The 23,767-nt window shown below is 42.9% G+C and overlaps 1 pseudogene; it reads right to left on the bottom strand.

The window, feature by feature from the left end:
- Window positions 1-8,045: 8,045 nt before the first annotated feature.
- On the bottom strand, window positions 8,046-8,125 carry LOC130044623 (uncharacterized; annotated as a pseudogene).
- Between the last annotated feature and the right edge of the window lie 15,642 nt (window positions 8,126-23,767).

The raw sequence follows: 23,767 nt of genomic DNA, 5'->3' as shown, positions 1-23,767 counted from the left end.
AGGGTGAGGGTTAAAAGAAGCCCAGACAATGCACTGCTCTGACTCCTGCTGCTTTCGTGGCATGAAAACCCAGTCCTGTGTGCAGTGTACTGTGGGCACACTGAGCTTCTTGCTTGGATGCTGCGTTGCTTCCTGACTCAAATGAGAACCCCCTGGAAAAGCTTCTACTTGCACTTCACACCAGCAGTTACTATTCAAGGTTTGGTGCTGCCCCTGACTGCGACTGACTACAGTAAAATGCCACACATTTTCCCTGGGACAGCCCAGCGCCAGCTCCCCACCTTCCTGACTGCCTTTCTGCATCTTGGTCTGGCTCTCAGGGCTGAAGGTGCCGGGAAACAGGGCTCCTGGCAGGCCTATGGGAATGGTCTGACTGGGGAGATGGCAGGAGACCTCTACTACCTTAATTTTCACTGTGGAATTTTCACCCAGGAATTTCAGCATCAATTATTGCTGCTGCAATAAATATTTATTGAGCAGCTACCAATGTCCAGCAATATGCGAATCACTTTAGATGTACTATTTCATTTGACATGCACAATGACCTAAAAGGTTGTTATATTACTGTTGTTCCCATTTTAGCTGAATTGGGGGTGAAAGTGGCAATACTGGGCTGAGCTCTGAGGACCTTGAAGCTGTGCTTCTTCTTCCCAGCAGCCGTGTTGGGTCTAAAGTTCTGTTCTGGACCTGGCCCTGTGGTCCTGGTGTCTCTTCAGTAAAGGGACTTCTTAGACTCACTGGTTGACAGAGATAACCTGAGTCAAGGTGTCTTGCACACCATGAGATTTTTGTTGCTGTTATTTCTTTTTAAGAAAGAATATCCTTAATATTCTTTAATAATTTAGACTAGTGGTACTTGGGCTGGAGCGATAGCATAGTGGTAGGGCATTTGCCTTGCACGCGGCTGACCTGGCCAACCCAAGTTCGATTCTTCCGCCCCTCTCGGAGAACCTGGCAAGCTACCAAGAGTATCTCGCCCGTATGGCAAAGCCTGGTGAGCTACCTGTGACTGACATATTCAATATGCCAAATAGAGTAACAAGTCTCACAATGGAGATGTTATTGAACCCGCTGGAGCAAATCAATGAACAGCAGTAGGATAGTGCTAATGCTAGTGATACTTGAGGGAGTTTACTGGTTAAACTGCTGGTGTGATAGTACAGCAGGTAGGGTGTTTATCTTGAATGTGGCCAACCTGGGTTTGATCCCTCGCTTCCCACCTGGTTCCCCAAGCACTGCCAGGAGTAATTGCTGAGTGCAGAGCTAGGAGTAATCCCTGAGCAGCACCGGATGTGAACATCCCCCCCCCCCCCAAAAAAAGAAAAAAGTGTAGAAGATGAGATACACCATCTATTTGAGAGATAATACAGTGTGTAAAGCGCTTGCCTTGCGTGCAGCCAATCTAGGTTCAATCCCTGGCATTCCATATGGTTCCCCTGAGCCGGCCAGGAGTAATTCCTGAGTGCAGAGGCAGGAATTACCCCTGAGTACCACTGGGTGTGCACCTCCCTAAAAAAAAATCCCTAGAGGAACAGAAAATAAAATAAAATATTGTTTAGGAGTTAAACTTTGCTTTCTAAATATTTAAAAATCGTTGCTCTGTTTTTTAATGAGATGCTAATTTTGAAGTTGGAAATGCCATATAAAAACAAACTTCCCCCACCCATCTCCCTCAAAATCCAACCAACCCGCTCATGTTTGTTTTCCTGAAAGCAATGACAAGGTGTGAGAAGACCTTGTTGGGACCTGGAGCCCAGGACGTGCTCTCGGGTGGCCGCGCTTCTGTCCCTCACCGCACGGGGGCGCTCGCCCGGAGCGCTGACTTCTCACATACCTGGGGACTGCGGGTGTGACTCTGGCTGCTGAAGCTGGACGCTGGCAGTGTTTGAACTGAAACAGATTCCAGTTAGTGCTTCCTGGGCAGCGTCCCGCGGAAGGAGCAGAGCTTGCAGAGGGAGCTGAGGGTCAGGGTCAGTACAAGCCCAGACAATGCTCTGACTCCTGCTGCTTTCGGGGCACGAAGGCCCAGTCCTGTGTGCAGTGTGCTGCGGGCACACTGGGCTCCTTGCTTGGATGCTGCGTTGCTTCCTGACTCAAATGAGAAGCCCCCAGAAAGGCTTCTCAGAAACGCCAGCCAACACAAAGGCTGTGGACTAGGCATGCTTTGCAAGTCGCTGCGGGTTGTGCTCCTCGCGGTGACCCCGGGAGAAACTGAGATCAGAGAGGTCATGTGTTGCCTGTGGGTTATGAGATGGTTTGGGGAATCCAGTCGAGCTGGCGGGAAAGGCGTGAGCCTTGGTCTTTCCAGTTCCCTTTCCATCCGACTGCAACCTGCACAATCTTTGACGTCCTCCTGCCACTTAGCTTGGTAAGTCTTTCCACTGGATCTTTCTGGACCCTTTTCTGCTATCTTGCCTAATCACCCTGCCATGTGGGCAGGACCACTCTCCTTTGCTGAGGAAATGGCCTTGAAATCAGACTCTGAGCATTTTGCACCTGGTGGCAAGTTTTGAATTGGTCTGATCCAATTCTAAATTGAGGGTGGGCAGTGGAAAGTAGCTATAGCAACCACTGCCAGCCCGGACAGTGGCAATTTAACCTCACTTAGTGATCCCTCTATGTCCAATTATAATTTAGTATAAGAACTCAAAAATGACAGAGAAGCTGGATTAAGCGTCCTGGTGGGTTGACAGTAATAACCAAATTATCCTTTTGGGAATGAATGGGGTTGGTCAATTAGGGAAGAATTTTATTCTTTAAAGAAACCTTTTTGGACTGAAGATCGTCGTTTCCTATCAGTAAAATGCCTCCGAACCGCAGATCCAGAAAGCATCGGAGCAGGGACTCTGGGGTTGAGCTGAGTACAGATCAACTCATTTACCAATTGGAAAGACTGATAAGTCATCCCCCCATCCCCAGGAAGACTCACAGACAGTCCCCAGGGCTGTCTTCCTCCCTTGAGTGCTGGGCAACTCTGTTGGATGGCTCTTGGTATGAGAGCATGAACTCTGAGTTTAGATCTGAATTGACTCCTGTTTGGAGCTTGATCTAGAATCTCTCCGTGTGTGGTTGCTTACCGTTGAATGGGGATAATTGTGGTACTTAGGTCTTGGGTTATTGGTCCTTTCACGAAAAGCACCCAATCATGAGGAGCTCCCAGCAAATGTCCCAGGTCATGGTAAATGTCACTGTAGCACTAGCACTGTCCTCCTATTGTTCGTGAATTTGCTTGAGCGGGCACATTGTGAGACTTGTTACTGTTTTTGGCATATCAAATACACCACTGGGAGCTTGCCAGGCTCTGTCGTGCAGGCAGGATACTCTCAGTAGCTTGCTGGGCTCTCCGAGAGGGGCGGAGGAATCAAACCCGGGTTGGCCGTGTGCAAGGCAAACACCCTACCCGCTGTACTATCTCTCCAGTCATTGTAAATGATAATAATTTCGTTCAAATGAGTTCCTTCTCACTTGGTGCCATGAATCCTCTAGGATTCATCTTACTCCATCTCCCACCAGAACTGCTCCCTGTTTATCCAGGCACACTGGAGCTTCTGTAAGTTTTCACTTTTGAAGGCAGTATATGTAACTAAGCTCTTGGGTAATCACTGATCTTGTCTGATTCCGTTTCACAGGTGAGGAGCCTGAAGAGTAGCAAGGAGAAGCCCATTATATTCCTAGGTCAGGCTGTTGTATCTAGCAATAAACACACAAGGTACTAAATTTGAATGTCAGCTTAAATGAACAACTTTTAGTAGAAGATTGCCCTAGATCTTAGATGAAGCATAATAATAATAAGCCTGGGGTGTACTAAATTTGGGGGACCTTCTAAGCAGATTTCAGGGTATGCTGGGGGACTCTCAGAAATACTGAGCTGGCTATGTGGGCCTGGGTTCAATTCTTGTACAATGAAATGGTTCTAGGGTCCCCCAGAACAACCCCAACAAGCTTTGAGGCCTACTGGTACTGGGGAGAGGGGTCCATACAGTGTCAGGGATCAAACTCAGGGTCTCATGTACACCAGACTTGCTATCTAGTCCTTGCACTTTCTCCTCAGCCCTGGGACATGCTTACTTAATCTGTTTTTTTATTTGATATCCCCAAGACACATGACAAGGAGAATCCACGTCTCCTGATTTGATGCTGTTCTTCCTAGACCACAGATTTCATGTGCTCTGTATCTCCCTACCCTCATCTTCCTGTTCCCAGGTCAGAGGCCTACCTCAGCCTTCAGGGTGTTTGCAGGCAGCCCCACTACAGAGTCAGGGCTTCCTGTGGATGTGCCGTGCACCTAGTACTCGATGCTGCTGCTTGAGTCCATGGGGTTCCCTGTGATGCTCAAGCCCCTCTTTTCAGTTATGCAAATGGTTTTCCTCGTGTCCATTGCTTTCCACCCTTGAGCCCTGTACCTGCATCCTGGAACAGATGTCAGTAAAGCTTTGCCAAATGAGCAAGCACAGGCTCCCGTGGACTTCTGGACGAGAAAGCATTTATGATGCTTTTCCCCAAGCCAAGCAAATGAAACCAGGAAGAACCAGGTGGAGATCTGGGAGGGGGCAAGGGGAGGCCTTCCCACCTCTGGGGTGAGTTAAGGATACCTGTTCCCAGTCAGTGGTCATTACCACATGTGCCTGTGATCCACAGGTGGGCAGGTGCTGTGAGCACACCAGGGACTAGGACATGGAGCCAGCTTGTGCTTCTCGGCCCTTCGGTCTTGCTGCCCTTTGCCCTGTGCACTTGTGAGCATGAGCTAACAACTTCTTCCCATTTGTCTAGAAGTCATGGTCTGGATTGTGAAAAAGAAATATTTTCTTTTCCAGGAAACTCACCTAGGCCAGCAAAAACTGTGAATTGCAGCATTTGGCCGTGTCGGGGAAAGCAGGTCCCGACCTTTCTTTAACATTTCCAGGAAGACTGAGCTGCCACCGGGCTCTGAGCTCTCCCAGGCTGGCTTACCTGGAAACCTGTGCAGGGACACTGGGATACGGCGGCCCCCACCTCATTCAGTGCGACAAAACAGAGAGATTCATAAAGACTCCAGGCCTGCTGATCTATCATCTTCTGGCACCAAATTACACACGTATCCCATTATCATTACAGAGCTTTTGGGTTAATTGCAAATCAGGGAGTTAAGATTATTAATGTGTGTGGAAGATTATGGGGGTGAGGGGAGGGCTCAGGCCCAGCTGGTTTCCGTCTCCCCCTTTGGCTGCAGGGTCTCATGCCACCTGCTGACCTTCTCCCTCCTTCTCCCCCAACGATGCTCCAGGCGCTCCCCCATCCCACCCCAGCGGCTGGCTGGTGCACGTGCCTCTCTCTGTTTCCTCTTTGTAGCAGGAGCATTAGAAGCAAATGTGCTCATTACACCTGATGGCGTACAATCCATGAAGAGGAAATTAGTAACGATTAGGGCGTCATTAGAGGGAGATGTCTCTCTTCACCCAAATTATTGACGGCAAACACCCAGCCGTGCAGTTAACGAATGGATGAGACTTAGACGCACAAAGCGCTGTTCGGATGATCAATGTTGTCCTGAATATACCCCAGACATCACCAACACAGAACAGTGAGCAGCTGCGCCTGTTCTTGGCAACTACGAGAAAAAGTGCTTGGATGGTCTGATACATTCTTTGCATCCAGTGTTGTTAGACACACCATCCCTCCCCTTCCCCAACATGCCAGTGGAGTGATGGAGATTTTAATTTTTGGGGGTAAACTGCTGGCCTAATGTGCCTTCCAATACAATTGTTCAGGTTGTGAGATGTGTCTGAGAAGATATTCAGATTCTGTTGCCTAGGTGTACACAAACACTCATATTTGTTCCTTCTCCCTAGACAAACTGACTATAAAGACAAAAAACAGTAGCTGGCTGGAGCTGAGTATTGACTGCACTGTCAGTTTTCCACAGTCTTCCACCAATCTCCAGTAGCATGACAGCACCATGGAGTAGCAGTTCCCATTTATTAGGGCGTGTGCATAATATTAGGGCATGTATAGAATGCCTGCGTGGGTATTTGGGTTTGTAACCTGTGTTCTAGTGTAACTTTTCCCTAAAGACAATCAGATTGACAGCTCTCCAAAACAAGGGTTGGGGGCAGGGAGATAGCTCAAAGGAATTGTACATGTGCCTTGCATGCTTGGTACCCCAGATTTGATCCCTAACATTGCATGGTCCTCTGCATACTACTGGTTATCAACATGATGTATTCCCTATCCTCTTCCCCCTGCCTCCCAGCACCACTAGGCCTGAGCAGCATTGAAACATCAGGTTGACTGCCAAGTCATGTATTACCAAGCCCTGAGCACTGCTAGGGAAGCTACCGCCACCAATGTCAGGCGCGCGTGCACACACACGCACATGCACACACACACACGCACACACACAAAGGCAACAAAGGTTGAATTAAGTTTCCCGTTTCTTGACAATCTCACCTTTCTCCTCATCACACGCCACCTCCCATCACCACCAAGGATCTGTAGGACAACACGTCTTAAGCCCTGTGTGACCCAAAACTTCTTGCCTGCCATTCCTCCTCTCTTGTGTGGGGCTCCCTGTCCTAGGTACAGTGACTGGAACTGTTTCCCACTGGAGACACACATATCCTCTTGGTGGGTCTCTGGGCTTTGCAGCCTCCTGCTTGGAAAGCTTCCCTGTGCTCTCCCTTCCCTAGGAACTCACATTTTCCACACAGACGCTTACTGCACCTGCTCACTGTCCCATCAGAATGCCCCTCCAGAGTGGCCTGTGTGCTGCTTGGAACTACTCAGCTCCTCCCTGCTCAGCAGCCTTCGGAGACAGCCTTGCCTTCCCCTTGCTGCCACAGCCCCTCCACGTATCCAACTCCGTTCCTAGTGAGTACCCAATACAGCTCTAATGAATGAATTCGCTTGGCACTGGGCAAATTTATTTTTCCTCACACAGTGTGTGATTTCTAATTGAGTTCCCAGACTTCACTAATATTCCAGCAGATCAGTAATTCTCACCAAGTGCTTTAATTAGAGCTGGCGCTCCTGTCCGAGGCTGATTAGCCAGCGGAGACTTAAGGTCTCACATTTCTTCCTTGAATCTGGCTTTTGGACTGTTCCTTACCAAGGTCCCCACCCTGCTGAGGTGTCTCCCATCTTCCCAGATTAATCAGTTTTAATATAAGATATATTTGCCAGACTGGGAGAAGATTTCTGAGAAGAGAATTGGCTAAAATTAAGCACTTTGAATATGGAGCAATCACTATGTTGAAGATTTCAAGGTGATTTCAGAAAAAGAAGTCCAACTTTTCTACATGAATAAAATTACACATATTCTAAGTGTATGGCACAACCAATTTTCACAAACAATACATCTGTGTGTCACCCTAGATCAAGAACACCCCAGAATCTCCCTAAGTAGCTCTGAGTCCTTCCTTTCCTTAAGTGTAATCATTTTAGTATTAATAATTATTAATATTGATCATTTAAAAATTTTAACAACTCCAGAAGAGTTGCCCCTGGTTATTTAAACTATTTATCTTTATATAATAGGATTATGGGTAATACCCTATTTTGTTTATCTCACTGCAAATTATGCCTATAAGATTCATCTATATTTATTTTTGTAATTGTGCAGTCAATTCTCAGAGCTCCACAGTAGTAATCTGTGTGAGTGTACCACCGTTTCTCCTTCAACACCATTTTGCTACTGACAAACACTTGTTTCTCCCTCCCAGTTTCTGATTTCTTTGAATATACGAGTTCGTGTCTCCTAGTAAGGACTCACACGCTTTCCAGGATATATTACCTGGGGTGGAATTGCAGGGTCATGGATTAGTACATATTCAGCTTTGGTTCATACTACTAGGGAGTTTTCCAAAGTGGTTGCTGCTCATTAATTTTTAAGATTTATTCATACTTTAATTAATTCATTTAATAATGACTTAACACCTGCTTTGTGCAACCCATTGTGCTAATTGCTGGGAAAATATAAAGATGGATAAGAACTATTCACCTATTTTTAAACTGTCAGTGGGTATTAATTGCCTGTAGGATAAAATTCCAGTGTCTTAGCTTGGTACACAAAGTAGTCACCAAATTATTTCATGTGATTCAGGTTTAAGAACAGATACTACACTTGATCTTAGCCAAAAGGCCGAGCGATAGCACAGCGGTAGGGCGTTTTCCTTGCACGCAGCCAACATGGCCGACCCGAGTTCGATTCCTCCGCCCCTCTCGGAGAGCCCGGCAAGCTACCGAGAGTATCTCGCCCGCACGGCAGGGCCTGGCAAGCTCCCCGGGACGTATATGCCAAACACAGTAACAACAAAGTCTCCAATGGAGACGTTACTGGGCCCGCTCGAGCAAATCGATGATCAACGGGAGGGCCTTTACTTACTTTACTTTTACTATTCAGGTTTAAACCCCAACTGCCACCCGGGTCCCTGAAGTAGCGTGAATGAATACTGAGACCTGGGCTGGGACTCATGGGGGAAGATATTGTGGGTTTCAGTTGATTACCTACAGGAGGGAATATGGACCTGCGATGGCACATCTGATAGTTCAAGAGAAGCTAGATATCTGGCTTTTATGCAGAATTCCTAATTGAAATCTTTTTTTCTTTTTGTCACACAAAACATATATGAACAGGTTTTGGGTACGAATTGCTAGTTTACAAATCACATACCAAATTTTGGTTCTAGAACTTTATTTCTCCTCTATCTCCCTGTGGCTCATGCTTCTTTTAATCTCAGCACAAAAGAACAGAATGTCCATTTTTACAAATCTCTCGGACTTGTCCCATTCAGTGGATCTGTCCCTCATTCTAGAGATCCAGTTCAGATGACCCTGTATGTTTCCAACCCTCCTTCTTGGAACCACCCTCTCTTTCCATATACATCCTAACCACCTGGCCATGCTTTCCAGTCTAGCATGAGTTTCGCTGTAACACAATGCTTGATCACTTGTCTGTTTTCCTCACTTTTTCCTTCAGAGCTAAGAACCGAGAGCTTATCTTAGTGTCTCCAACATCTGGCTCACAGGAGGGTCCCGTAAATATTTATGGAGTAAGCCAGTTTTCTCCTGAGCATGCCTTCCATTTTCCATCAGCTATGTCACTTGCTTTGATTTGGGTATTTCCTCTTCCCGAAATTCTAGAAGTAGAAACCAGGTCAAAGATAGCCAGGGTCTCAGTGGGAGTTCATCGGAGAGCAGATGGTTTGACCCTATGAAGTCACTGCAGTGAGCGTGAAGTCTTCTGTGAGAGTTTTCTGGACAGACAATAGATGACTGGAATATTTTGTTACCAGATAAAAGTCTGTTTGGAGACAACTCAGAGAAGAGAGTTAAGAAAAGTGGGTCCTGTGAAAGTCACTGGAGCACCTGACTTCATCTGTGCCTGAAAATGGCTTTATCCCAGGTGTGTTAAGTAGATTATACATTTTCATTTTTGTTTAAAGCTTGAGATAACTTTGTCTGCCACTGATAAGGTTAAATAAACAGAGTCCACTACATTCTAAAGTAGAGCGCATGAATTTTATAAAGTGTATCGATTGTGTGTGTATATGTACACACTTGTACATGTGGATCTGTCAATCTATCTGTCTAAATATAGAGCATAAGTAAAGAACTCACATTTCAGTGAGGACAGATAGGTCAAAAATAGCCAGAAAAGTGAAATAGTTGTCAAGTTGTAGTAATTGCTAGGTAAGGTGTAAGTAATAAATTACTTCTTTTTTTCATTAGGAAAGAAATAAATAAGCAATCATGGAGAAATTCCCTTCTGTATAAAGAGATCAAGAAGATTTCTTGAGGAAATTCCATTAGAATTGAAATGCAAATTATGAAAAATTTCCAGTCATGTGAAAAGTCAGTTCTGGGGGCTTCCATACAAGGAAAATAATGTGTTCTGATGCTGACCCTGATGTGGGAATAAAGATGGTGTTTTCTTTTTTTTTTATTGAATCACTGTGAGATACAGTTAGAAAGCTTTCATGCTTGAGTTTCAATCATACGATGATCATACACCCATCCCTCCACCAGAGCACGTTTTCTTTCCACCACCAGTGTCCTCAGTATACCACCCCCAATCCCAACCCACCCCCTGCCTCTATGGCAAACAATTTCCCCCATACTTTCTCTCTACTCTAGGCATTATGATTTGCAATACAGATACTGAGAGGCTATCACGTTTGGTCCTTTGTCTACTTTCAGCACACATCTTCCATCCCAAACGATCCTTCCAACCATCATTGACTTAGTGATCCCTTCTTTATTTCAGCTGCCTTCTCCCCCAGCTCATAAGGCAGGCTTCCAACTATGGAGCAATATTTCTGGCCCTTGTGTCTACTGTTCTTGGTTGTCAGTCTCATATTAAAACAAGGTATTTTCAGGGAAACCTTTGGCCAGTAGAATTGATGCGAAAGAAAGTCAGAGTAAATGCAATGGGGTGTGTATGGAGAGTTACATAAGGGCTAGATCATGCAGCTTCTGCTAACTGTGCTTAATTGTTCAGATTTTGCTCCTTGAGAAATGGAAAGGCACTGAAGAGTCTCAAGCATAGAAATGACATGTTCTGACTTGTGATTTTAGATCGTTCTGACTTTTGTGTGGAGTATAGGCTGTAGAGGCAAAACCAGGAGGCTGGAGGCCAAATAGGAAATGTATGGATGAAGTTATAATAATAAAGAATAGGTTTTAGAAATAGAGAAGTATATATGTTTGACATCTCCTTGGAGATAGAAAGGGCTTACTTGATTTATGGACTATAAATGAAGGGAAAGATCTCTCTCATACACGGGACATAAAGAAGCAGAGTAAAGGGATAGCAAGAGACCCAAGGCATTGAATCTCGAGATTTTTTTCCCTATAGAACTGATCTTACATGGGGATGGGGGGAACCTTGGGACACTGGTGGAGAGAAGTGAACACTCTAGTGATGAGTGTGGTGTTGGAACAATGTATATTTGGAAAGTACATTTAACAGTATTTTAAATCCTGTCACTTCAATAAAATGTCAAAATAGTAGCATTGTGCAAAATTATACAGAATAATTACTAATATATACATCAAATTACCCTTACCTAGTTAAAACGCTTTTAAATTTTTCAAAATGACAGTGCTTATATCTGATGGTAACTCTATGGAAAACATTTTCCTTTTTAATTTTCCTATACTTTGGTATTTTTAACAATATCCATGTATTTGCTCCTTATAATTGTAAGAATTAGCCACACTTTAAGTACCCCCCCTTCCAATAAATCCCACATTGTAAGAGAAAACCAAAAACAAAAACAAATTAAGGGAAAGAACTAATGCCAGGATGTCTCCCAGGTTCTGGCTCCAGAATCTTGGTGATGGTTCCATTTAATTTTTTATTTTGTTTTAATTTTTTAAGTTTTGGAGTCACACACCTGACAATGCTCAGGAGTGACTCCTGGCTCTTCACTCAGGAATTACTCCTTGCAGTGTTCAGAGACCATTTGGGATGCTGGGAATTGAACCCCGGTCAGCTGCATGCAAGGTAAGTACCCTGCCCACTGTACTATTGCTCTGCCCTACCCACTGTTCTATTGTTTTGCCCCAGAGAGGTACATTGTGAGATGGAGGAGACATAGTAAGAGGGCACAGCCAATTTGATTAGTAGCACGGAACAATGAATTCATTCAGTTTGAAGATTAGACTTGGGCCTTGATGAAAATAAAAGATTTGGTCATAGGAAAGTGAAGGTGCCTGAGTTCAGGATAAAATCTAAGGGGTGGGGAGGAGTAGGGATACTGATACATGTTGGTCTGTATTTGGAGATGGTGGGCCAGAGTTTCAGTTGGTTTTGATTTAGCCCTGTGACTTTTCCCTCAAACAAACAGGCTTTAATTTGTTATAGGAAAAAAGTTTTGGGGAATATTCAATTGGTAATTCTTTCCATGCAGTTAACTAGCGGCCTAAGAGTGAGAAATGGCATAAATTAATAATGCACAACATGCCACAGAGATGCAGTCTGGCTAACAGTAGTGATTAATAACCACACAGTGCATTGTGACTTGCTTTCAGTGATAGTATGCAGAGGAGGAGGCAGAAACTCCCATTATGCTTCGACAACAAGGTCTAGACTTTTGGATTTGAGCAATCATGATGCATGAGGCATATACAAAAATCCTAAAATTATAAAACACAAAAACACAACATTTGCAAACTCAGAAAACATAAGAAAGTCAACTGTTCCTACTCTCAGCTGGACATGATAAACTAGTATATACCTAGTGAGATCAATGGGTCAGGGCACTCAAATTATATCTTATCCAGTATGTTTTCTCCTTATCATCTTATTCAAGTTGGTACATACTATGTCTTCTTATTCTTCCCTTCATCTGCAAAGAATAAATTGAGTGCCAACCCATCCGAGGAAATGTGAAATCACTGGGAATGTGTGGTGACCATTTACTTTCTGTTCTCATGGAGTTTACAAATCTAATTGAAGACTGAAATACTAATATCCCATCTATTCAATGAGCTCCATAAACTAGATAACTTTCTAAAGCTCTCAATATTTGTAAACATTTAAAGTACAAAGCAGAAATTTATTAACTATTCCTGAAGGTTTTACTTTCTTTAAGTTTTCTATTTAAAATTATTTTTCATCTATAAAAGTAATATATTTTCTTTCAAGAATTGAAACAAGACAAGAAATATGTCACAATTCCTAATTACAAATTTCAATAGTAATATAGAGAAAAATTAAAATGTTTATTATATTCAGGCAGCGCTAATATCTATACTTTATTTAACTTTTATTATCTCCCGCATCATAATTTGTCAATAATTGCAATGGCTGACAACTGTTATTGTGGAGTTGTCATTGTTTGTGCATCAAAACTTATAGAAGAGAAGGCAGCAATAAAGTCCTGATGATAATGTAGCATTTGCAAAGTAAATTCTGTATCAACAATCTTTAGATGGCAAAGAGACAAACACTGTGGACAAACAGAGACACAGATGGCTCGGAGATAAAAAGTGATTCAACAAGACTGGACTCCAAGTATGAAGAAATTTTAAATATGCCTAATATATTTTAATTTTCTATGTTGGGGAGCAATAATTTTTACTCAGAATCTATAAAATCATGCTCTCAATAATTATTTTAAAAGTTTTCTGTTACAATAAAACATGATGTGTTTTATTGCAAGAATGCAAGGCTGGTTTTAAAATAATAATAGAAAAGCATATAATTATTCGTACCAGGGATGTGACTCAGTGATAAGCCATATGCCTTATATGTAAGGTCTATTTTCAATCCCTGATACAGCAGAACAAATAAAAATAATAGTCATTTCAATAGATGCAGATTAAGTATATGAGTATTCAAAATCAGTTTCTGATAAGCATTTTCAGTTAACTGATAATAGAATGGAATTTTCTTAACCTGAAAAAGAAGTCTACAAAAAACATAGTTAACATAATGTTTAATGGTAAAGCACTTAATGCACTTCCACTAACAAGGCAACAAGTCAGTATTAGCAGAGAGAAAGATGTGCAATATCTCATACTTACAATAAGGCAATGAAAATAAATTAAACCCACAAGGATTTTAAGAAAAGGAAGAAGCAAAATCCTAGTTATTTTTAGATGCCAGATTGGTTACATAGAGAATTCCCAGGAATTTATAAAAACATGGCCAATAATAAAGACTGAATTTATGAAGTTTTCAGAGTACAAAGCTATCACTATCACCCCCTTGTTCATCGATTTGCTCAAGCGGGCAACAGTAATGTCTCCATTCATCACTATCACATGCTAGTGTAGCCCGATGGCATATTGGGGGCTCTTTTAGGGTCAGAGGAATGAGGACCATCATTGTTACTGTTTTTGGCATATCGAATACACCAAGGATAGTTTGCCAGGCTCTGCCGTGAAGGCAGAATATTCTCGGCAGCTTGCCGGGCTCTCGGAGAGAGCTGGAGACTTTTGACGCAGCCTCTAATCACCTTTACGGGTGTTCCCAATCAGGCATATATGTGGGCAGGAGACTCTCTGTAGCCTGCTGGGTTCTCTGAGAGTGAGAACTAGACAATAAGAGGTCGCTCAGCTGCGAATGCAGCCATGCGCTTCAGGGAGCTTGGCTTTATAGTCTCTGGATAGTGGCCGTTGATGGGGTTACATGGCAGTTGGTAGGTGTAACAATCTAGTTACTAGAAGATGGGGGATCTGGTTGGAGGAGGCCCAGTCCTGAGCTGAGCAAGCTTGAAGATCTCAGCCCCAGGTACAGTATTACAAAGCTAATACATAAAAATTATATGTTTGCTTAAATGTTAGCAGCAAACATTATAAATAAAATGTAGCAATACATTCCATTTGAAACAATGTATGAAACATATCATTTGAAGGAACAAATATGACAACGACACTTTGTTTTTGTTTTATACACTGTAAAGTAGAAAACATTGTTCAAAGAAATAAAACAAAATGCAAAAAAAAAGTGGACTATTCCATATATAGAGATGAAAAGACCATACTGTAAGATGTCAGTAACCCTCAATTTACCTTAATTACTCAGAGCAGTCACAACAAAATCCAAGTCAGATTTTAATTTGGTAAGTAGAAATTGGTAAGATAATTTTGAAATTTATATGGAAATACAAATACCTAAAATAGTGTAAGTAATTTGAAAAAAAAATTACCAGACAACTTCTACTACCCAATTTCAAACCATACTTTATAAAGTTGCAGTGATAAAGCGTGGTTTTGACATATTATTGACAAATAGATCAATGGAATGGAATAGAGAACTCACACCTATGCAATAATTTGATTCTCAGTAAGGACAACAAAAGGGGAAATATAAGTCTTTTCAATCAATTATAATATAAGAACTCTCCAGTCACTAACTAACCACAATTCCTAACACATAGTATAAACAAAAATTAATTCAAGATGAGTCAGAGAAAATATAAGAGGTAAAACCAGGGTTTTAGAGAAATAAAGATTTTATAAACAAGCTCATAGAAATTTTAACGAAAGGAGGAAAAACAAAATATTAAAGTTAAAATTTTTGTTCATCAAAAGGTAAACTTAAGATAATGAATAAGCAGGCCAAGGAGGTAGCTACAAGGGCTGCAGTTCCTACTTTGCATGCTGGAAGCCCAGGTTCTACACCCAGAATCACATGGTCCCCATGTACCTCAAGAAATGTCCTCTGAGTACTGAATCAGGAGTAGCCCTTAATTCCACCTGAGGTGGCTCCCAAACAAGATAAAACAAATTAAAAAAATGAATAGGCAGTCACAAATATTAAGGAAATGTTCAAAAATATATCTGAAACAGGATTGAGATTCAGGAAACAAATTATTCCTATTAATAATAAAAAGACAATCTTATTTGAAATGGAGAAATTATTTAGACACTTCACAGAAGAGCTCATATTAATGACCAATAAATACCATGAGGAGTGGACCACTCAATAGACATCAGAGACATGCAAATTGAAACCATAATGAGATGTCACCTATCAGAATAGCTAGAATTTAAAAGACTGAGTAAGGTTATGGGGCAACTGAAACCCTGGTGTATTTTTGGTAGAAATATAAAGTGATATAATTATTTTTGAAAAGGTCAGACAGCTTTTTATATGACTAACCGTACTATCCTGTACCCAGTGATCTCACGTCTAAGTATTTCTCTGAAATAAATAAAAATATATGTCTACAGAAATATTTATATATGAATTCATGGCAATTTTATTCACAGTACACATAAATGGAAACAGTTCAAGTGTCTGTCCACAGAAGAATGGATAAAAATCTGGTATGTTTATTCAATGCTTTATTATCCAACAACAAAAAGGATTAAACTATTTATAAAAGGATTAAATTATGAATATATCCAACAGCATGGGTAAATCTCAAAATCATCATTCTGAATACAATAAAAATTATGTCAAAGTGTATACTATCTGATAACTCATGTGAAATTCTAGACAGATAAAAACCAATTTACTATTCTGAGAATAGTTATTGCCAGAATAGTTATTGCCGCTGAAGGAATACGAATAAGAATTTACTGGGAAGAATCCAGGGGTACTTTCTGGCAATGATGGTGATGCTGTGGATTGTGAGTGGGTTGGTATTAAACAGGTGTATACATTTGCTAAAACTCATGGCATAAATGTAAGATTTCTGCATTTCATTTGCATGTAAATTTTACATGAAAACCAACTTTAAACAAATATTGAGCTCTAAATAATTAAATCTATATTGAACTATTTTGGATAAATTTCAATTTATTTTGGCATGTTTCTCAAAGAAGAATAACTAATGAATGTGTGACAAAATGAGAATTTACGGATATGAGATAGAATGAGAATTAGTTTTGCCTCCTTGCTCCAGTCATCTTGAGCTCAACCTTCGCTATTATTTTTTTGGTTTTAGGGTCACACCCAGTGGTGCTAAGGGTTTACTCCTGGCTCTGTGCTCAGGGATCATTACTGGCAAGCTTTGGGGGACCATGTGGGATGATAGGGATTGAACCGGGGCAAGCCCCATGCAAGGAAAATCCCCTGCCCGTTGTACTATCACCTAGCTGTCATCTTCATTTTGCACCACTGCCTTTAACTACCTGATCTCAGCAGGACCAACTAAGATCCCTTGAGCGTCAAAAGAAATCTCCCTTGTGGACCCATTTCCATTCCAATGGAATGAAAGAAATGATGAACCAAACCTTCCAAATTGTAGGCACATTGATGGAAAGGAATGGGATCACAGAAAGAAGATGGTTCATAGAACAGCAACAGCAGATGGTAAGAAACAAAACAGAACAAAACAAAATAAACCAACTTCTTTTCTAAAAATGTCAGGGGCGAACAGTCTCTCTGGTATTGAAGAGGTGACTCCGTTCCTACATAGGACTCAATGATTCAATTTAATGACTCTAAAGTTCAGGTCTTCCTGGCTGTAAATTCACCTATTTTATAGGCCATGCTGAGACAAAGTACTGGGCAGAAATTCTGCCCAGTATCATACACCACCAGCTTGTACACACAGTGGGACTGGCTTAAGGAGACTGGCTGAAGCCCTGCCCAAAGAATATGTGGATGAAAAAGCACTTACTACCAGAGTGAAGAAGGAGAAGTTCCAGATCTTGTGTGGAATTAAATTTTTGTGAGGCTTCTAAGAATGAAGCCAATGGAACTGAGTCAACATCTGAAGATAAACTTGAAGACGTTACTAGATCTGCTATTTCAAATTAGTACTTTATCACTGTATCACTGTCATCCCGTTGTTCATCATTCACTTGAGTGGGCGCCAGTAACATTTCCATTCGTCCCAGTCCTGGGATTTTAGCAGACTCTCCTTATTCATCTTTCCCAATACTTCCATATTGGAGGCTCTTTCAGGGTCAGGGGAATGAGACCCATTATTGTTACTGTTTTTGGCATATCGAATATGTGATGGGTAGCTTGCCAGGCTCTGCTATGCGGGCAAATTAGTACCACTTTAAAAATTTTGTTCAAAAAATATTTTTGCTCGAGGGTCTGACAGGATCTAGATCTTTAATATTTTTAAACCCAAGCTCCTTGGACATGGCAGTTCTTTTCAGTTTTTGCTTATACACAATTCAGTTTTTGCAACTAATTAAGCCGAAGAAGCCTGGGAATAAAGCTAGAAACAAAGGTTAATAAAGTTCTTTGTCTAGTTAAAAAATAATAAAATGAAGGAAAAAGTCCAAACTATAAATTTCTCAAAAAATTGCCTCAAGACAAAACCACTTCTGAATTGGCAAGATAATCGGGTTTTTTTATTATACCTCTCCTCCCTCAATGCACTGGCAAAACAGGGCGAAATTCCTTCATGGCCCTGACTTTTCCAGGCATTAAGCAACCTATTTCCTCTGTGACTTTCCTGGGATGGAAGATTCCACCACTTTAGGCATGTGGCAATAGGCAACTCCACTGTCCTAGGCCGTCCATGCTTGATCGTCACTACCTGTAATGTTGTACACTACACCCAACCTCACTTACGCGTGCAGAGAACACTGAGTCATGCATGCATAATTGTTTCCTGGCAACACAAAAGGGAGTTTGGGGATCAAATGGGTGCTTTCAAATACTGCAAGCCAGAGCTTAAAGCTCCCGACTAGGAGCCAGCGTGATAGGTGAAAGCATAGAGAAATCATTTTACATTATTGATGCTAAATCATTTTCATTATTGAGGCTGGAGCGATAGCACAGTGAGTATTTGCCTTGCACACGGCCGACATGGCTGACCCGAGTTTGATTCCTCTGCCCCTCTTGGAGAGCCCAGCAAGCTACCGAGAGTATCTCCCCGCAGGGCAAAGCCTGGCAAGCTACCTGTGACATATTCTATATGCCAAACACAGTAACAACAAGTCTCACAATGGAAACATTACTGGGCCTGCTCGAGCATATCGATATCGATATCGAGGCTAAATCTCAGCAACTTGCTGGTCTGAGCATGGAACTGTGACCTTCTGAGCACCGTGGTGGTGGTCTCTATTAAAAAAGAAATGGAAGTGGAGGGGAGAGGGTGCAGCAGATAGTAATGGGACTAGGTGCTTGTTTGGCACACACTGACCAGGGTTAGATCCCAGAATCCCATATGGTCCCGAGCTCTCCAGGAGTGATCCTTGAGCTCAGAGACAGTAATGAGCTCTAGATGGGCCAGTGAGTAGCCCATCCTCTCAGCAGCCCAGTTGACTGTTAACCCCAGTTAATTGTTCGGGAAAAGAAATTCCGGCCTCATTTAAATTTCTCTTTCTCAAGGGCCAAAGCTCTGGCTTTGTGTAGCAGTTGGATATACTTGATAAGGTGAGCATAGTAAGATGTTTGTGGTACATTCTAATACCTCGGTTCATTGTAAAATTCTTCTAACTTTACTGTACATCTGAATTCTTCATCATGAAACGTTGGTCATAAAATGACTCAAAAAGAGAGACATTGCAGAGCTGCCCGGTTTCTGGGTGACTGTGTGTCTCAGTTTCCCCAGTGTGCAAAGAATCCCTAGCTTGTCGCCAGTGTTTTGTGGTCCATCATGCTTTGACCATTGCTGGTCACTAAAGGGCAGCAGAGGTAGCTGCTAGCAGTCTGTCTTGATGTCTGTCCCACCCTCCTCTGCAACTCTGGGAACAGTTTTGATGACCACATAAAATAACCAAACAGCAGACACAGCCGGTGCTTTACAGAACATGGCTTAAAAACTCCCTGATTACATATTTACTCTAAACCCATCAGAAAGTAGATGGCTGCGGGTCCGTAATGAGGGCTGTTTGAAAGTCAAGTGTTCAGCAAATTTGGCCAGTGAGCACTTAGGGAGTTCCAACCTCAGAATTACTGAGTATCATAATGTGTGTGCCAGGAGAACCCTCTTCTGCCGGCTTTGCACACCCACCCCCAACTACCCTAACTATACCCATAAGCCTGGGTCCATACAGCCTTTTGTGTCCTCCTCTACACCCCTGCATCCGGAGCCTACAAAAACTGCAGGGGAAATCCAAGCCTTCAAGGAAGGCAAAGCAGAACATGCAATTCCAAGGGACTGTCTGCGCACACTCCCTCTATGGGAAGTGGTCCCTCGGAAGAGTTCATGGGAGAATGGGGAGGAGGGGTTCCTGACACCTTTCTTCCCGTGTGGTCTGGGATGAGTCCCTTCCCTGCCGCAGACCCCAGCCAGAGCAGCCTTCTATGACTGTTCTGGTTCATTGGAGGGTTTCCTAACCAGGGCAGAGTGCTGTGATTTGTTTGCAGGTTTCCTTCAAAACTGAGAGTGGACCTACCTGTACTCAGGCCTCACAGGCTACCCAGGTTAACACAGCAGCAAATGTGACTTGTGCCCAGACTGGGTCAACCCAGGATGATCTCAGTGCTCAGCACTTGCAGATCCAACATTCTGATAAGCACATGTATTATTTTTTTAAAGGAATTTCTAGGGCTGCAGGGCTAGCACAGAAGGTAGGACATTTGCCTTGCACATGGCAGACCCGGTTTGATTCCCAGCATCCCATATGGTCCCCTGAGCATCGCCAGGAATAATTCCTGAGTGTATGAGTCAGGAGTAACCCCTGTGTATCGCCAGGTGTGACCCAAAAAGCAAAAAAAAAAAAAAAAAAAAAAAGAATTTCTAAATTTCTAAATGTATTTCTTTCACTGAAAACATTATGATACCTTACAGAAATGGTCCATTATAGCCCATAAGGTGCTGTAACACCAAGGAACATATGATTTCATTTAATTAAACAATCTTCGTTCATCAGTGTTATTTCCATTTCAAGGGTAATCAAACTAAGTTTTGTTGTTTGTTTTGGGCCCACCCCCAGCAATGCTCAGGGGCTACTCCTGGCTCTGCACTCAGAAATCACTGCTGAATGTGCTTGGGGAACCATATGGGATGCTGGGGATCAAATCCAGGTCAGCCACATGCAAAGCCTTACCTATTAAAATATCTCTCTGGCCCCAGCAAACTGAGTTTTGGAGAGTCTATACCTACAGCAGGTGACAAACTGAGCTATTCCAGCTATTCCAGAAATGCCTTTTCTTTCTACATGGCCACATGCACTCCAGCTTCATCAAAATCAAGCTCCCAACACAACCCCCCGCCAAGTCTTGATAAACATGCATCACATTTTTTAAGGACATAGATACTGCCTATCTTTCATATATTGAGTGTTGCTAATGGATGCTGTTTGGTAATAATGTCAGGCTAATGGGAGAAAAATAATAAAAGATGGGCTCTATCTTTCTGTTCTGAGCAGCTGTGGACAAATCAGTCGAGCCCACGGCCTTGGTGGGCCTAGACTTGCTGCAGTTCGGATCTGCGATGCAGGTTGACAAGGTCTATTTTCAAACAATACTTGACCTTAATACTTCTCCAAGGACCACTGCTTTATTTCTAGATTATGTTCAGTGGCTCTTTAAATTGCCAAAATGCTTTTCTCCACTTTGCACTGAGTATAAGAAAAAAAACCCCACCATTTCTCTCTGTGTGTCCTTAAATGCCAAGTTGAGCTCTGTGCAGTTTTTTATGGACGTTATAAACCCTCCACCTCAGGCTGACAACAATGGCAGCGCTTCCGAGAGGCAACACAAACACGGCTGCCATAATAAAGCACATCTTATTCGATGTTATATTGTATCAGAAACATTAAATACACATTAAAGGGGTGTTTTAAGGCTCTTTGCAGTAAGTGGCAGATGTTATGAATAATAACCTACAAAATCCTTCTGAATTCTAAAAAGGTGTGTTCCATAAAGCTTTCATATAAATTTTTAATAGAGCTGAAACACGTTGAGCAGTGATTAGAGGAAATATCTAATTGTCTTGAGCTATTAGACATAACTGAGCAGGATAGTTATCCTCCAAACTAAAAGAAAGCAAGAAAATGAACATAGCACAGATATGAAGGATTTCCTAGCTAATCCTTAGGTTGGTCTGAGTGAGCCACATCAGTCCATGTAAAAATCACACAGTGTAGGACCCAAACTGCCATAAATCACTGAAATTTATGTAAATGAATATGCATTCCTTTATATGAGAAATAGGTAACATCTGCGCTCCATTTAAACAACCTGATTTAATGGAGTCACCGGGAAATAAAGGCGGGGTGGTGGTGGTGGGCTGGGGGAATGACCTCATCTCCCCTCCCCTTAGACTATATTGAAAAACAAATAAAATAAAATATAGGTTACAGGCAAACTAAACAACGTTGAAAATATTGTCCCAGAGGACCATGGCTTCCCAGGAAGCAGAGGTGTTTAAGGAGAGAGACAAGGGCCTTCTGCAATAAACTCTGGCTCAATAAAACTTAATTAACCCCTTGGGGTTTTTGCAAGGAAGCTTGATGGCAGAGAGAGGGAGGGTGGGGGTGGGCGGGATCCCAAACTGCCATGCAGGAGTTAACCAGGCCTGACCAGAGAACGGAATGCCTGAGCTGGAGGTCCACTGTCTCCCACACTAGCTTCCTCACTGTGCTGTACACAGACCCCATCATGCACCAAACCTGCCTGTGTGGGACCTTTTCCTCACCTCCAAAGGTCTATTAACCTGGGTCCCAGAATTCCAGAGTCATTAGAGGCCAGAGGGCACTAATGAGAAATGGCATCATCCCCCTGTCCATAGCCAGGACTCTCCAATTCTTCATTTGGAGCCATCTAATGTCAGGGAGCTCACTACCTCTCACAGTAACTGATTGGTAACTGAGTTCAGACTGGCGTTGGAGTTCTTCCTCACACCTTCCACCCAGACCACTCACCCACAGTGTCATCTTCTCTATGACAGGTCCCGGGGGACTGAGGATGAACCAAACCAGATTCAAAAAAAGTGCTATTTTTGCCTACTGGATGGTTGTTTAGATTCAAATCTCTGCTGTTAAATAGATCATAAGGATTGACTCAAAGTTAAGGTTTTGGTTCCATGAGAAAAACGAAGAATAAGTCCACAAACACACAAATGTGGGGTAGAAAGTGTTAACAGCTCTGGGAGCTAAATGATTCGGGAGTGACATGATGATGGTGGGCTTGATGGGCTATCAGGGAGGGCTTCCCAAGAGAGGTGTTATTTAATGTTAGTTTAGAGTCCCTCCAGGGCTGGTTGGGATAACTTGGGGGAGAACTACGTGGTATATGTACCCATGGTTCCTACAGTCCTCTTTCAAATCTTTTCATTATGCCAGGAAAAGTGACATTTTAGACTTCAGGTTCAGGAATCCTTGGCAGGGAATAGCTGTTTAAAACATAATCTTTTTGTTTTTCTTACCTTGATTTTCAAAGCGAGTAGTGTTTGTTTGCCAATTATGGCATGGTTATATCTATCATATTGGGTTCCAGGGTCTGAGCCCAGGGTCTTACACATACACACTGCCACTGAACTCTATCCCCCGGGCTCAAGATAAAGTTTAAAGCTTTAAAACAGTGAAGTAGTTTGAATACAAACAAAAATAAATAATAGTGGGTAGAATGTGACAAATCACGAGTGATATCTGTGCGGGGTGGTGTCGAGAGCATGGCCACTGGGCCTTGGGGATGTGGAGAGAGGCTGGATCCTTTCTTGGTGTGGTGACCTCAGAGTGAAACCGGTCTGAGAGGAGGCTGCAGAGAAGGATTTCTGCCTCTGAGCTCCTTTGTCAGCCTGCTCCTCGGCCGTGTGTGGCAATCTGCAGTTTCTGGAGCCCAGCAGATTAAAGGTTTACAGCCAAGCTGCTGGAGGGCATCGGCCCATGGCAATAAAAGTGAGCTAATATTATCCTGCAGCGCAGGTTCTCCTGAGCATAGCAGACCTGCAAGCCATGGCTCACCCAGGCAGCTGGGCAGAGGGGGCAGCTGCCCTTTCCAATCCCCAACTTCCTGCACCCCTACCTCCCATTTCACCACACCAGGGAAGGAGCACCTGGCCGGGGGCACCCAGGGAGGACCCCTCGTTACTCAGCCTTATTTCTGCCCTTGCCACTGTCACTGTGGTTTGGGATCTGTCACTTGCGTTCTCTGTCCCCAATTTGCCATCTGCAGGAGGCAGGCTCTTAAGGCGGTAATGAGCTTGGACACAATGATCAATTCATCAGTGGAAGAGCCCGTTCAGCTTCTCATGGAGCCCAGGAGTGGGGAGGTTGTAGGAGCAGAATGAAGTGTTTCCCGGCTGTGATCCCACAGCAAAATCGTGGGTTGCATTCCTTCCCTCTCCGTGGCTGCCCAATCTCAGCCTATTGAGTGACAGCTGCTGCCTTGAGATCCAGGGGGCAGTTCCTTCCTTTTTTTCTGCTTCTCAATTTTTCAGCGCACACGTCTGAGTCTAGCTTTCTTCCTCTGCTTCAG

This window comes from Sorex fumeus, unplaced genomic scaffold (assembly GCF_029834395.1).
Source record: "Sorex fumeus unplaced genomic scaffold, SorFum_2.1 ptg000122l, whole genome shotgun sequence".
NCBI lineage: Eukaryota > Metazoa > Chordata > Mammalia > Eulipotyphla > Soricidae > Sorex > Sorex fumeus.
This window is presented reverse-complemented; position numbering and strand designations above follow the sequence as displayed.